This window comes from Dreissena polymorpha, chromosome 4, assembly GCF_020536995.1.
Source record: "Dreissena polymorpha isolate Duluth1 chromosome 4, UMN_Dpol_1.0, whole genome shotgun sequence".
NCBI lineage: Eukaryota > Metazoa > Mollusca > Bivalvia > Myida > Dreissenidae > Dreissena > Dreissena polymorpha.
The window spans coordinates 95399685-95415724 of record NC_068358.1 but is presented as its reverse complement, the minus strand read 5'-3'; positions in this window follow the sequence as shown (position 1 = coordinate 95415724).

Below are 16040 nucleotides of genomic sequence, written 5' to 3'. Positions count from 1 at the left end.
GGTATTGAAAGTGAGTAGATACGATTTGAATGTCAACATGTTTTTCCTACAATCTTACACAAAAATAACACTATGAACGAGGAATTTAATTTTTAATTTGTTACATGATTTATATGGAAAACTCAGTTAAATAATGTTTACTTGATGCACATGTTTAACGAACTAGTTACGCCTACACATACAAGTTCTTTCTGTGCGTTCCACAACTTGCCTTGCGTACGTTGAGAGAGAGAGAGAGATAGAGAGAGAGAGAGAGAGAGACATTTAGTGATCATTCCACCCACGATCTGGGGACAAGGTTGGAAAGTTGGGACAAATTTGATGTCCCCACATCAACGGTTCATATTTCGAAAGCTAACGATTCATCCGCCAGTTTTGCAAAGATTGAGGTAGTGGGGACATGTGTCCCCACATTATCATCTCACAGTCTCTTGCCCATATTTCAAACCAATTTCGCAGGCGATATTCACCATCGAAAGCATTCTGATCACCTCGAACACTGTCGTTAAAGAAAAATAAGCGGAAATAAACGACAAGTTCCGAACGATACCGGAAGTTGTCCGAAGCATGAATGGAAAATGGCGGCATCTAAACGTATGGTTCTCTTTTGAAATCAACTCAGTTTGACAAATTTATGCATTTATGTTATTTTATTTGATTGCAGTGATAAAAAAATACTCTATCCATTTTCCAAAGTTTAAAGTTAATCTATTTCATTGAATCAAGATTAGTAAAAAAGGGGTATATGATGGAGGTTCCGTCACATTGCAGTTTCGTCCCAATAAATTTACTGTTCAAAAATGGTAGACGATTCATTACAATAGAAATATATATTTTAAGTTAAAGTGATATTATGGGCATCTAGCAGTTTATAGGTGTCTATCGCAACCGTTGTTTATTTTTGGTGTATTTACTAAATATACATTTATATTTGTTAATGCAGCATCAACATACTAAAACAATATCCCGGAAAGAGAAAAATAATGCATTTGAATATCAACCGTACTTTCGTTTGACAACTGATCATGCATGTACGATATGAACCTAAATTGAGTTTAAGTGCAGATTCGTTCATACGACACAAAAACACAATTTTGTTTTACGGATCATTTCGGCTTATAGGACTGGGTGGGTCACGAAAGAATATCGAATATAAAATATATTTTTATAAACAACTGTTAACAAGATGAGTTGAAGATAATTGGTCAGTAACCACATTTAACTAACTCTTTTGACCTGTTAATTCTTTTCAGATCCATTCAACAGTGAAAAATGCCCATAATATCACTTTAAAACATTTATTGCTTAAAACAGTTAACAATGTTTATAGCATTTCATCCACATATATTGATCGAAGGCTAGAACAAAATAAATTTATCAGGAGCATGAGATAGTAAATATAATCTCATACAGTTTAGCAGAGCCAGAGGCGTAGATTTTAGTAACGATATTCTGGTCTTATTTGCTGCATTAAAAAAATTAAGATATGCTATATAATATATTTTCTGCATTGGATGTCATCAGTAATTCAAATTAAGTAAGGGATGGCCAGTGGCATAAATATTGCTAAAATAATTTATTTCTGACAGAGCGATATCTTGGGCAAACTAAAATAAAGTGACTCTACACTTGCCTGTTACATGATTTAAATATGTACATAATCGTCTTGTGGAATATTTTTGTACTGACCTGTTTCAATTGCTAGTTGGTGCGATGAAGCTCTGAATCTTGCAAGGGCGTTCTTTAAATGTTTCTTTCTAATAACATCGACAGTTTTTAACCAATGAGTTTTTAAAGTGCATATGTGTTGAACAATGAGCTTTTTCCAAAAACAATGAGCTTTTTTGGTTTAACACTGAGTTCCGAGTTTGTTATAACTAAAAATACATAACATTAACACTGAGTTCCGAGTTCAATTCTTTGAATAGAGCCATTTCAGCAAAAGCTTATTCGAAAATGTACTTGCCTCGCTGACGCTCTCGGATGATGCTACATGTTTATTACTTTAGGCAATTCCAAATGCAGCCTTCAAAGTTAATTGATCTTGACAGGGTTTTAATTATTTTTATGTGTGGCATTTTGACAGTTCAGAAAGCGAAAGCGGATGCGAACGTTTTGATGGTTTACGTAAACCTTATAGTTCAGGCACAAAGCAGAGAACCAGTATAAAACGCAGATACGAATGACGTATGATCTATTACACATATAGCCGGTGTTAGAGTAAAAATCAACTTTTGCGTTCCGATAAAATGCGTAAAAATTCGGGCTGTGTCAAGTGTTGACAAGTATCTTTCTTGAGAATCAATGAGCTTTTTTAGACGCAGATATTTTTGTCGCATGCGCTTCTGGTAATTGTAATGCCCAAATAACGCTTAACTCACATGAAAAATTATCACTGCATTGAGATACGTTTTCATTTCAAATGAATATTTAAACAGTGCATAAGATTTTAATCATGGTCTTATTTTCTTAGTCGTCTTTCTTCAGCATGTTGTAAACTCGATTAACTATGCAAATAATTCTATTTTCGTTTCGAGAGTATTTTGTGCCAATATTGTATGATATTATATTTATGATAAATATATAGTGGAACTCTTCCTAGTTCTCCGTATAGTGCGGCTAGGCATGTTGACCTTTTTACTCCCAATATATGTCTTAATTATCGGGTATGAATTATTTCTATGTCGGTCGCTGGGTGGAAGCTCCATAGATACCTTGGAGCAATAATTGGGGCCGAAATAAGGCCCTATTTCCCCTCCAAAAAAGTATATATTTTGCCCCATTTTAGATAAAAATTCCCCCAGCACTTGACCAATTTTAGATCAAAATGTTTAAAAGTAAATAAAATTGTGATATAAGGTGCTTCATATTTAATAGACAGTGGTCAGATGGTAAACAAAGACTAAACAAGTGTTTTAAGAAATATGTTCATTGTTTTGTATGCTTTGGTTAAAATTCCCCTATTTTGAAGAGTGCCGCTGATCTTCCCCTGCCTAAGGGCTCATGTACTGTTCCCCCGAACCAGAGGGAGACGCTTGTTAATTTATGACGAGAGAATACAGCGTGTTGTGCAAAGTGTCTCGGGGTTCTTAGAAAGTTTCCATTTTTGAAAGATGCATTCCTAGGTATTTTGAATGACTGAACAACTACGATTGGAGTGCTGTAAATTGAAATATCTAGATGGGTATGTCTGCCGTTTTCACATACCATCGCTTTTGTTTTACAGACATGTATCATTAAACCCCAGTTAGTACAACATGATCGCTCTATGTCTTTGAGCATTGATTTAAGGCTTTCTTGAACATTGATTTGGAAAAAAATACCACATCGTCAGCATATATTAATTAAAAAAAGTGTAATAGCTTTTAGAATTACAATTCCTGGTAGGTTAGAGTTTATTTCAAGGATCAAATAATAAACAAAGAACATAGCTAGTAATGGTGAGCTTGAATCACCATGCTTCATGCCGATATTGTAGCTAAAAAAAGGAGACATTTCCTACATGTTTTATATTTCAGTTTATCTTGTTTAATATTTGCTAATACATCAGGATCGTTAGTTTATACGTAAGGGGCGATGATTACCCCTTAAACGTGTGAGAATAATTATAATGTCATTACCTCACTTTTTGTAGATTTTGACATTTTAAACATACACAACACCCGGTGTAATTGTTGGATACTCTCTTTTATAGAATTACATTGAACGAAACTATTAAGTACATATAATTTACCTTGTGTGCAGGCGATAATCTTGTTCTAAAACCAGTTAGAAATTAATATACCCTAAATTCTTCATGAAATACATAACTATGCATACCATTACAATTTTTTTAAGTTGTAAATTAATAAGACTTTTTATTCGCTGTAAATTATAACCTATTAGTTTCGTCTAAAACCCAATCCAATGTGTAGAGAAACAAGTTATTTATAACCGACCTTACACAATGCATATGGCTTCAAGCGGATTCGGAGCAGAGATAGTGTTTTCAGATCTGGAATAGCATTAATTGAAAGTTTTAATTAACTTTGATTCTTTGCAATTAGTACAATAATGGTGATTCTTTATATTGAATCACTCTTGCATGATCATTATTAGCCGTTATATGAATGTGCAACCATTAAAGATTCTGACCAGGAATCGAGCAACTGGGCGAAGTGGGCGATTAGATCGCCGCGGCATTCTGGCTTGGACTACTGGGAATGTTAATGGGCGTGTCAGATTCTGGGCTAACCGGGAAGGTACGAACGTTTGTCTCGCTTTGTCACCAACAGTGTGATCATACTCGGTGTACAAGCCTTATCGGTGACAGTTATCAGTTTAGCTATACTCGTTTTTTTATTACATCACTTCCTCATCGCGCCTACCTTTTCTGTTGATATTGTGTTAGGATTTCCCCTATAATGCAAACGATAGTCCGTGGGTGTGTTACGCCACTTCCTTACTCTGACCTACTTAGTCTGTTGATTTCGCGTTTGGGTTTCCCCTGTAATGCATATGGTTATATTCATGATACATTGTACTTGACAGGGTTATTTGTCTTGAAGATGCATTCTTTAAAATGGCCCCATTGCCATTGAGTACCGCACGTCATCTAAGCCCAGTGTGGCCACACTTTGTGGCTAAAAGATTACTTCGGCTCACATGCAAAGCTGAAAAATGTTAACATTCTCTTCACTTTAAAACTTCAAAATTGTGGAAGTATTGTATTTCCTACTTTATTTCAATGAAATAAAGATGATGCTTCAGGAAAAGTTGAGCTTAAGCCTCAGTTGTACATATATTTGTCATATAATTGGTAATTTGTTAATGATTTGGGGCAAATATATGTTAAACATGTTATTTGAATGAAGAATGATTGCCTCAATTGATAAACAAAAAATCTGTTGATGAGTATAAGTTTATTTGGGATAAGAGCTCAACTTAAGATATTTACAAAGATTCAAAATTTCTTTACAGATTTGATGTTTACATTTTTCTGCTTTGGTTTTAGCCAAACTTTCATCAAAATCCTCGTGGAACGGCCGCAGTAGCGATTAAATTAATATTCACCTTATAACAATGCCATCCAAGTAAAAACAGCAATACGAAACAACTGTTTTTCATTCCAGCCCTCCGTCATCCGGCAACCTGAACACTCTGCGCCAGCAGATCCACACGGCGCACACTATGTCCAGCAGAGCCATGTCACCAGGCCCACACTCAGTCAACGGTCAGTCGTCGCAAAGCGTTTACTTCGGACTGTCCAGACGCGGACGTTTGACCTCCTTGGCTGGTAAGATACGCTCGCGGCTGTCGTGGTAACCCTAGGGAAGTCATGGGGAAAATTGTCTGATAAATTAGAGAGCCTTAACTTTCTGTTGTCGTTCATTTTTCTGAGTAGATATTAATGTGTATACACATATAAATATATATTACAAATTTATGTTGTTCTTTCTCAGTATTGATATACTAGTGTCTACAGATATGATAAAAAAAAGTTTTAACTCTGTATAGATATGCTAATATGTCTACAGATATAAATAGAGACACATTTATGTCGTTCACTAGGTCAAAGGTCAAGGTCACTGTCACACTAAGAGTGAAAATCTTTTCTGATCAATAACTTGTGAAAGGATTGCCCGATTTGCTTAATACTTCACATGTGCAATAGCCTTGGACAGTAGATGACGCCTATTGAAATTGGGGTCAGCAGGTCAAAGGTCAAGGTCACTTTAACACTAAGAGTAAAAATTGTTTCCGATCAATAACTTAAGACGGATTGCTCGATTGGCTTGATACTTCACATATCGTGCATTGGCCTTGGACAGTAGTTGACCCCTATTGAAATAGAGGTCACTAGGTCAAAGGTCAAGGTCACTGTGTCAAGGCCCATTTTGTGGGGCATTAGTCTCCGACCGCGGAGCTCTTGTCTAGTTAGCGTTGATGTAGTCCTCACTATGATGGAACTTTTCTCTCACTCTCGAGTTAGTGGAGACATTTCTGTAGTGGTGACAATTTGTAAATTGTATATGATGGAATTCTTCCTCTCACTCTCCAGTTAGTGGGACATTTCTGTAGTGGGGACAATTTGTATATGATGGAACTTTTTCTCTCACTCTCCAGTTAGTGGGGACATTTCTGTAGTGGGGACAGTTTGTATATGCTGAAACCAGTCTTCGAAATTAGCTTTGAAAAGTTGCATGCCAGTCGGGCCAGTTATTTACGAATTTGTACATGCCCACCATATTTGTTACATGCCTTTTTTAACCAAGAATATAACAACTGGCTGCAGAGTGACATGGGCAATGTTTGACACGAGAACCGCTGCTCCCTTGTCATTGACATAGGACTCTCCTATGTCTAATCCCTTTGCCTTGTCAAGTTTGCAAATGTCAACAAAGTCCCTAAAAGACTTATTACAATTGATAATATAATGAGCTGTTCTAAATTTGATAGCTAATTTTTCATAGTCAGCTTTCTCAACTGAATGAGACACCTGGCAGCCCTGGACTTGAACACATCTTGAGTAGAACTGGAATTTTGGACAGTACTATGCTCATTTAGTGTGTTTTTTCATGTACTTTAATTATACCCCCGCAAACAAAGTTTAGGGGGGTATATAGGAATGAGCTGGTCTGTCGGTCGGTCTGTCCTTATAAAAGTGAATTTTTGTATGTGCCCGGCAGTAAATTTACTCGCCACAGGCGATCGGGCGTGTGCTAATTTCGAAGACTGTGGAACTCTTTCTCTCACTCTCCAGTTAGTGGGGACATTTCTGTAGTGGGGACAATTTGTATATGCTTGAACTCTTTCTCTCACTCTCCAGTTAGTAGGGACATTTCTGTAGTGGAGACAATTTGTACTATTGTATGAAAATGTTTTGTGTTTGTCTGACACTGCTCTTAAATCTTAAATGAACTGGCAGCCATGTTTAATTACAGATAAAGCAACAAAAGTCAACAAAAGTCAAACAATAAATCAGTAAATATTGAAATAATATTATAAGTCATGTATGGAAATCTACTAGACAGTTGTTTAGAGGGTTTAAGTTTGTGTAATATTTTAATTATCAATTAACTTGAATTCCAATGTAAATTTCAGTTATAACTATTTTCTATACATTGATTCAGTGTGTCCAGTAGATACAGATTTTGATTTAATTATCACAAAATACATCACACTATGTCATTTGAATTTCAGAACATGAACCAGAAAATCGAGGTCAAATTCATGATCCAAGTGGTGAAAATCGAGGTCAAGATCTGGACGGAAATCAAGATGGTGGTAATACTAATACAGTTTCCATAAAGTAATCTTGATGTTTTGAAATTGGTGTGTAAGAATGTACTTTTATTTAATTTTGGTGTGCAAGTTACACATGTAAATACCTTTCAAAATTAAAGATTTGGATCGATATGCACAAATCGCCATACAGGTACTTTGCTTATGTGGATTCACATGTAGAGAAATAAAATACTGGCCTAATACAAACATTTGGGTTATAACTGGGATACAAACACACGCTGCACGGCGACATCACTTAATAATAATGCAAAGTTAGTTAGCCTTGGATCGCTCGGCCACCGCAACAACCCCAAAAGATTTTGTGCAAATAACGGGTATCTTAAGTGGTCACTATTTACAACTTATGCATGCATTAAGCAAGGTCATTTGGGTTTTTATGCCCCAAATCGAATGATCGGGGGTATATTAATTTTGGCCTGTTTGTCTGTCATTGTATGTGTGTGTCTGTCCCAAAACTTTGACCTTGGTGAAAGTTTTGATTAACTTTCATTACTTTTGCAAAAATTAAAATAGAAAATTGATATTTGGCATGCAATTGTATCTCATGGAGTTGCACATTTTGAGTGGTGCAAGGTAAAGGTCATCCTTCAAGGTAAAAGGTCAAATGCATACTGGGGGGTCATAGTGCTTCACAAACACATCTTGTTCTAGTTAGAGTTGATGTAGTCCCCACTATGATGGAACTCTTTATCTCACTTTCCAGTTAGTGGGGACATTTCTGTAGTGGGGACAAGTTGTCAATGTATTTAAGCTAAAGCAAACACTAGTGTGATTCAACGTTGATTTTTTTAAAGATTTATATGAACATCAAAAATGGGAATTTCAGTTTATGAGCAAAATCATGCACTACTAATTGGTTGGGCCTGGTTGTATTGAGCTTGGCATAGTCACTACAAAGGCAGTTTGCTGTGTGTGAGTGTGTCTGTGTTGATACTACTCCTCTTGACCATTACTCTGGCATATGTCGGGGATTTTATAAAAGAACGTGGCACACATGTTCATATAATGAGACAGTATGCCTCATACAAGAACCATTATGTAAACTAATGTTCACAAAGATGACACTGTGTGTTGTGTGTACTATCTATTTGTAAAGCTCGAAGATCAAGGTCACAGAGGTCAAATGTTAGAATTTTGTCTAAATCAGCTTAACTTTCTGGACCCTCTGTCACAGGTAAGGGTATTTTGAATATTCACCATGATCAGATGTAGTGTCATCAACAAGTAACATGTGTTATGTTTACAGGTCAAGATCACACTTAGATCAGATGTATATAATTGGTCTAAATATCTTGTCCGGACCATGACTCTATATACTGTGAAACCATTTATTTTCGCCAGCACGAAATTTTGTCATTTTTATAAAAATGACGTTTTCGTCAGCACTTAAATTCGCCAATTCCTTACTTTGAAAAAAAATAAAAATGCTTCATTCAATATCCGATTTGTTTGTAAAACATGTCTGAAATATATCGCGGTTTCGATAAATCGTAGTGGGGAAAGAGGGAGGACACTTGAGAGTCACTTACAGGAGGTGGGGCCTGTTTGTCACAGTCAATATACTAGTCTTTTGTAATCAGGTGATCAGTAATTTGCCCCCATTAGTGTATCATTCTTATGATTAGCGTATTAGTGGGACCGCATAACCGTTAACGAGTGTTTGAAACCCAGGTTTGAAACAGTGAAGCCAGTTGCCAATAGTAGCTCAGTATGACAAACAACAGCAAGGGGCATACAACATAATGGTATTTTTTTCTGATCGTTTTAACCAGGATATCATGGTTATCAAATTGGCTTATGTCGGCAGGCGGGTAGGCGTACGTGAACAGTTTCTTCTGTGCGCAACTCCGCCAACATCTCTATAGAGATTTCAAACATATTTTGTGCACAGGTGTTACATAATGGTGTGTTAACTGCACTTAGGAATAAGGTATTCCTACAAAACTAGGTTGGCCTTTAAAATTAGGAAGATACTGTAGGGATCCCTTTTGGGATCACTGGGATCAAGGTAAAGGTCATTGACACAGAAAAGAAGAAAATGAAAGGTTTTTTGCTCATTAGCTTAAGTTAGGAATAATAGGTAGTTTATAAGAAGATTAAGGGTTTGGATTACTTTTGGTTCCACTAGATCAAGGTTACTGTAACTAGTATCTTTGTTTCCTTCATTTGAAAACCTTGTTTTCGTAAAATATCCATGTTTGATGTTTTTTTTCATTTCATCACTAATGCATAGTCATGACGTCCTGTTGTAAGATCTGACTAGTTACAATGGTAACATAACAGTAGTAAAACAATAGCAAAAAATCACAAGGGTCAATTTTGGATTTTTCAATTTAACTTTAAATGCACTTAGAATTGAAATTCAGAAAATACCTTTTACCAAAGACCATAATAGAAAGTCGTGAATGTCAACGTTAATAGATTTCTAAAGTTATTCAATTATGATGTCATTTCCTCTCGGCCATGGCTTGGATTGGATTATTGTGTAGAGAAGCTATTGATGTATACATAACGCAGTCACAAAGTGCAAAATTGCGCATACAATTACTATCAAGGTTGGTCGGCAAACGCTAAAAAATTTAGCATTTGAAAATAGTGTAAGTTATTAGCAGTAAAGTATTAACATCCCTTGTTTCTTACTGTTCTAGAGGTGAGTTTCTTAATATTGATCTTCAAATCCATGTGCAGTGGTTTGAATCATGTCTGTAACAGCTGTAGTTTATAGGCTAATGTCAGTGCTTATTTTAAAAATACCAAAATACTTCAGCTTATGATAATTTGTTACATTTTCAGCATGGCTTTATAACGGAATCAGACTGTGGAGCAGAATCTGATGCGGTTCCTTACGCAGTAAGTCTTCCTTTGGTGACATTTAATTGTCTATATTTGTTGGGCTATGTTCGATATTAAACATGAAAACTGCAAATACTAAACTAAAGATTGTTTAAAGGATCAGAAGACATGTTGCATGCATGAATCATGTAGCTTGCTCAAATATCAAGGTCGCAGTGACCAATTGAAGTGGTTTTTGCATTAATGAAAGTAAATGTGAGGTTTAGTCTGGACGCTCTTTTATTTTGAAAGTGTTTGTGTGATATAATGTCTGCCACACCACTCATTTAGAAATTATGTTGGGCATTTGTGTCGTTAGGAGTCAGGACATATATCAAGTTCAGCTATAGATTTAGCTCTGATAAAAATTTAAACAACGGGTTTGAACATACATGTATAACTGTTTCCTATCTATTTGTATATCGCTGATGTGCAATGTGTGGTTTTTGTTGCGTTTCAGGTGCTGAATTCTGTTGAATAGCCAGGGAATGAGGCTCATGCAACGGACTCCAGGAAACAACCAGGTGATCTTTGAATTAATATCCTGGGGGCCATTTCATCAATGATTTAATGAAAATCTTAATTTACGATTAAATTTTGAAACCCGAAAATATTCAGGCTGTGAGGTAATATGCACTAAAATTTAGACCATGGTTGAGAGAACAATTAAATGAATACATTTACGTAAGATAAATACTATGACACTATGGCATTTAGTAATAATGGCTCATTGAATTATGTATCATATTCTAATTTTGTCATGCGATGATTGATGAAACGGTCGCCTGTACTGAAAGACATACGCTTTCTCGCAAAATACAGGTCGTCTGCTAACAGTGCATCCCATGACATACACCTATGGTTAAAGCAAAAAGTGATAATTCAAGGGATGCTTGTATTTTATCTGCCCAATAACTATAACAACTGGATGAAAATATACCTGGGTTGGTCATCTAATATCTTCTAGGATAAGTTTAAAATTCAAATTCTCTTAGATGAAAAATTTTGGATTGATTTTTCTATTAAAACTTAAATTCATTAAAATTTGCTCACACGATAAAAAAACTAACTACAATTTAAGAAATATGTTTTCGATTTAACCACAAATAAGCCAAAAACACACACATAACAAGGATATTGCTCAAACAAAATTAAGGAATTTTAATAATTTTCTTAGATTATATCTGTAAGAGAATATTGCAAATATACCAGCCCTGGAGTGTTTTAATTCTGAAACATAGATCTTTCTTGCCAAAAAGTTTTAAATGACCTCTGTTTTAAATTTTCTCATAAAATATTGATATAGCATATACTAGTATTTACATCCCCGATGAGGGAAATGGAGATATCATGCTTGTCACATCGCGTCCCAATCTGTGGTGTCCCAGTTGGCTTAGATAGCTTAGTTGGTAATGTTCCAGACAAGGGGGTCAACTTTTGATTCCCGGTCCGGCCATATACTCACATGGTGATTTGAAATGATTTCTACAGCAATTCGCCCCCTACCCATGAATTAAGTAGGGCAGCTATCAGTTTTTGATATGTATGTGGTTAACTCCCAGGATTCGTGTGGGACAACGTTAACTGACCACTGTGATATGACTGAAATACTGTTGAAAACAGTAAAATTCAGACAGACAAGACAAGACTGAGATGTCCCATTAGTATGGCATTTTTCACTACGCATATCAAATATCATGGCTAGATAACTCCATCAAAGCAGTGTGTGTGGGTATTTATTCATCTTTAATTATAGCTCGAGTTTTAAGCAAATTAATCCAAACTTCATACCAATAGTGCATCTTTACAAAGAAAATCAATACAATAGCTATTATTTATATGTCAGTGGATGTATCGTTTGTGTAAACTAATTTTATTTTTTTCCTTGTACTTTCATTTTCTGTTCGATTGAAGACTAAGCATTCAGAAAATCATCCAAAAGATCAGTACCATTTCGATAATTCTGACCAAGATTCTAATTACAAAGATGGTAAGCATAACACATATTGATGGGGTGGTGGTGGAAGTAAAAGTAGAATACCAGTAATCTGGAACTTGGCAAATGTAAGTTTAACCTAGCTCATCATCAGGTACAAACAAACCTTTACCGTTATAGCTTGAAGATGCATAATCGTTCATAAAAGAGATGTGTTCAACTTTATATATACTTACCATAAATTAGTGCAACATGGTGAAGCGTAAATGTTAAAGTTTGTTTGTGCCCCCCTGATTAGCTGGGGAAACCCCATATATTCTTAATTCTATTTAATTCTTTTGGCCAGTTGTTGGCACTGTATGAAAAAAGCAAGGAGGTCTTGACCTCTTCTTTACCCAAACAACTGACAACATTATTGGTATGAATGGTGTCACAGATTGCTTGATTTATTTGAAATTAAGAATGTGGTGACCGTATCATGAACATCATGCATAACAAAGCATTTGACTAGTTAACCCTTTGTACTTCACGTGCACATACTAGACATAATTTTTTATTGTTTTGATCAAACAGATCAAGCTGATTCCAGCGACTCAGATGGAGAACCAGCCGTGAAGAAGCTCAAGAGTGAGTTTATTTTAAGAAAGTTTGTTATTTTGAGAAATCTTGGAAATTCTACTCACAGTTTTTATTTGCCCGTTCAAATCGGGGAGTATTATAAGATCACCCTTGGCGGGCGAAGTCCACAGCAGTGTCCGGTCTCTAATTAATGCAGTTTTGCATCCGATCTTCACCAAACTTGGTCAGAAGTTGTATCTAGACAATACCTAGTTCATGTTCGAATATGGGTCATGCCGAGTTAAAAACTAGATCACGGGGTCATATTTGTTTTTCAAGAATTTAGCATGGTGTCCACTCTCTAATTGAAGTAGATTCATCCGATCTTCACCAAAGTTGGTCAGAAGTTGTGTGTTAATGATATTTAGATCAATTTCAAATATGGATCATGCCGAGTCTTAATGCATTTCAAGGATTTAGCATGGTATCCGCTCTCTAATTGAAATAGTTTTCATCCGATCTTCACCAAATTTGCTCATGCCGGGTCAAACAATAGGTCACAGGGTCACTTAGTGCGTTTAAATAAATCACCATTGTGTCTTTTACCCTAGTCCATTAGTTGTGATATAATGCTACACTTGTTTCGCCGGTTTTTGTTCGTGCTTTCCACGATATTGAAGAAATTGACAAGTTGCCCAAAACCTTCCAACCGGCGTATCTTGTGACAGTTTGGCACACTTGAATGAGTCAGCTAGAATGATCCTTAAACCTGAATATGCTACCAAATCTAAAAGATCATGATGTAAAAATAGTAAAATACAGAAACGTTTAAAGAATAAGTTAAAATTGGTTAATTTGCCATTTATGTTGTTTCAGGAAATCCGAAGAAGAAGTGGACAGATGAAAAGAAGGCAGCATTGAAGCCGTTAGTGCTTAAGGCATTTAGAAAGAAGAAACCACCCACTAAATCTGACATTACAAGGCTATTAAAAACAGTATTGTGAAAGGAATGCCCTGGTTAAGCATTAAGCATCAAGTGTGGGCCATGGCCCAACAACAATTAAAGCAGGCAATGACAGTGAAATCATCTGTGTGTAAGTAAGGAAAAACATACATGTACAACCCTGAGAAACTAAAGATTAGTGTGTTATGACGTTTTAAAATTGGTTGTGTGTAATCATACTAATGTATCAGGTGTGGAAATTGCAGTGATAGTATAGTACACATGGATCCTCATATTGGATTAAATCTTTAATCCATCGAGTGTAGTCATTTTAGTTTTTAAAGTGGTCATTTGAAATCATATGTTGAGCATACATAAATATGAGCTTCCTTCCAATTATGTGAGGTTTTTTTATTTAGTGTTAAGAAACGAAGTTTTTATCTGCATGTCTGCATTTAAACAAACTATCAATAATAGATAGAGGTGTTACAGTGCAACAATGTTATTGCATGATTAATATTTTGATTATGGAGAATATTAAGTATCTAGTATCACCTGTGTACCATTGATGCTGTGACATTGTCTAAAAAAGTTTGTTCATCATTTTACATGTATTCTCTTTTTCATAAATCAGATTTTGAACTATTTGTATTACCCTTTTGTTGGCAACACCATAATTAACCTTTTTGTATAGGCCTATTTTTAGCTCGACTATTATATATGAAATATATATATAGTGGAGCTATCCTACTCATCCCTGCGTCGTCGTTAGTGTGAGCGTTGGAATGTTAAAGTTTGCGTATCATCCTCAAATATTTTCTATGTCCTTTGACATATTGCTTTTATATTTTTCATACATCTTTACCAAAATGACCCTATCTATAAACAAGAGCAGACAACTGTATCAAGCATTTTGTAAGAATTATGGCCCTTTTCCACTTAAAATATGCATATTATTGATAAATCTATGTTAAAGTTTGCGTACCACCTCACATATTTTCTATGTCCCTTGACGTATTGCTTTCATATCTTGCATACTTCTTTACCAACATGACCTCAATCTACAAACAAGAGCAGACAACTGTATCAAGGATTTTGTAAGAATTATGGCCCTTTTTCCACTTAGAATATGCATATTATTGATAAATCTATGTTAAAGTTTGCGTACCACCTCACATATTTTCTATGTCCCTTGACATATTGCTTTTATATTTTGCATGCTTCTTAACCAACATGACCTCCATCTATAAACAAGAGTAGACAACTGTATCAAGCATTTTGTAAGAAGTATGGCCCTTTTTCCACTTAGAATATGCATATTATTGATAAATCCATGTTAAAGTTTGCGTACCACCTCAAATATTTCCTATATGCCTTGAAATTTTGCGTTTATATTTTGCATACTTCTTCACCAACATGACTCCAATCTATCAACAAGATGCAGACAACTGTATTAAGTATTTCGTAAGAATTATGGCTCTTTTCCACTTAGAATATGCATATTATTGATAAATCTTTGTTAAAGTTTGTTTACCACCTCAAATACTTTCTATGTGCCTTGTCATATTGCTTTTATATTTTGCACTACTTCTTTACCAATATGACCTTAATCTATAAACGAATTCAGACAACTGTATCAAGCATTTTGTAAGAATTATGTTTCCTTTTTATACTTAGAAAATGGAAAATTTGATGAAGTTTTGTGTTTAGGTTCACTTTATTTCTAAAGTTTCAAAGCTATTGCTTTCATTCTTGCAATCATTTACTAACTATCATAAGGGGACTGTGCAGGCAAAGTTATGTAACTCTGACTGGCATTTTGACAGAATAATGGCCCCTTTTATACTTAGATAATTGAACCTTTGGTTAAGTTTTGTGGTTTGGTCCATTTTAATCCCAAAGTATCATAGCTATTGCTTTCAGACTTGGAAAACTCGTTAACTATCGTGAGGGGACTGTACAGGGCAAGTTGCATAACTCTGGTTGGCATTTTTACGGAATTATGGCCCTTTTTGTCTTAGTAACTTAATATTGTGTTAAATTTTGTGTTTAGATCCACTTTACTTCTAAAGTGTCAAGGCTATTGCTCTCAAACTTCAAATACTTTCTTACTATCATGAGGGTACGGTACCTGGCAAGTTGAATTGGCCTTGACCTTTGAATTACATTGACTCTCAAGGTCAAATTATAACATTTTGCTAAAAGTGCCATAACTTCTTTAGTTTATGATCAGATGTGATTCAAACTTTGACAAAACAACACGTACCTGACATACCACATTGGACTCCACCCAAACCATCCCCCACGCTCCACCCCAGAACAGAATCTAACCCCCCCCCCATAAACACAAAATACCGTCCAAAGATTCCCACCTAAGCTATAGCTATCAAACTTGAAATTAAATCTTATTAGTTTGTTTTATGTCTTACAAATGTTCTATAGATCGTGGAAAATATACCTGAACTTTGAATCGTCTATAATGTA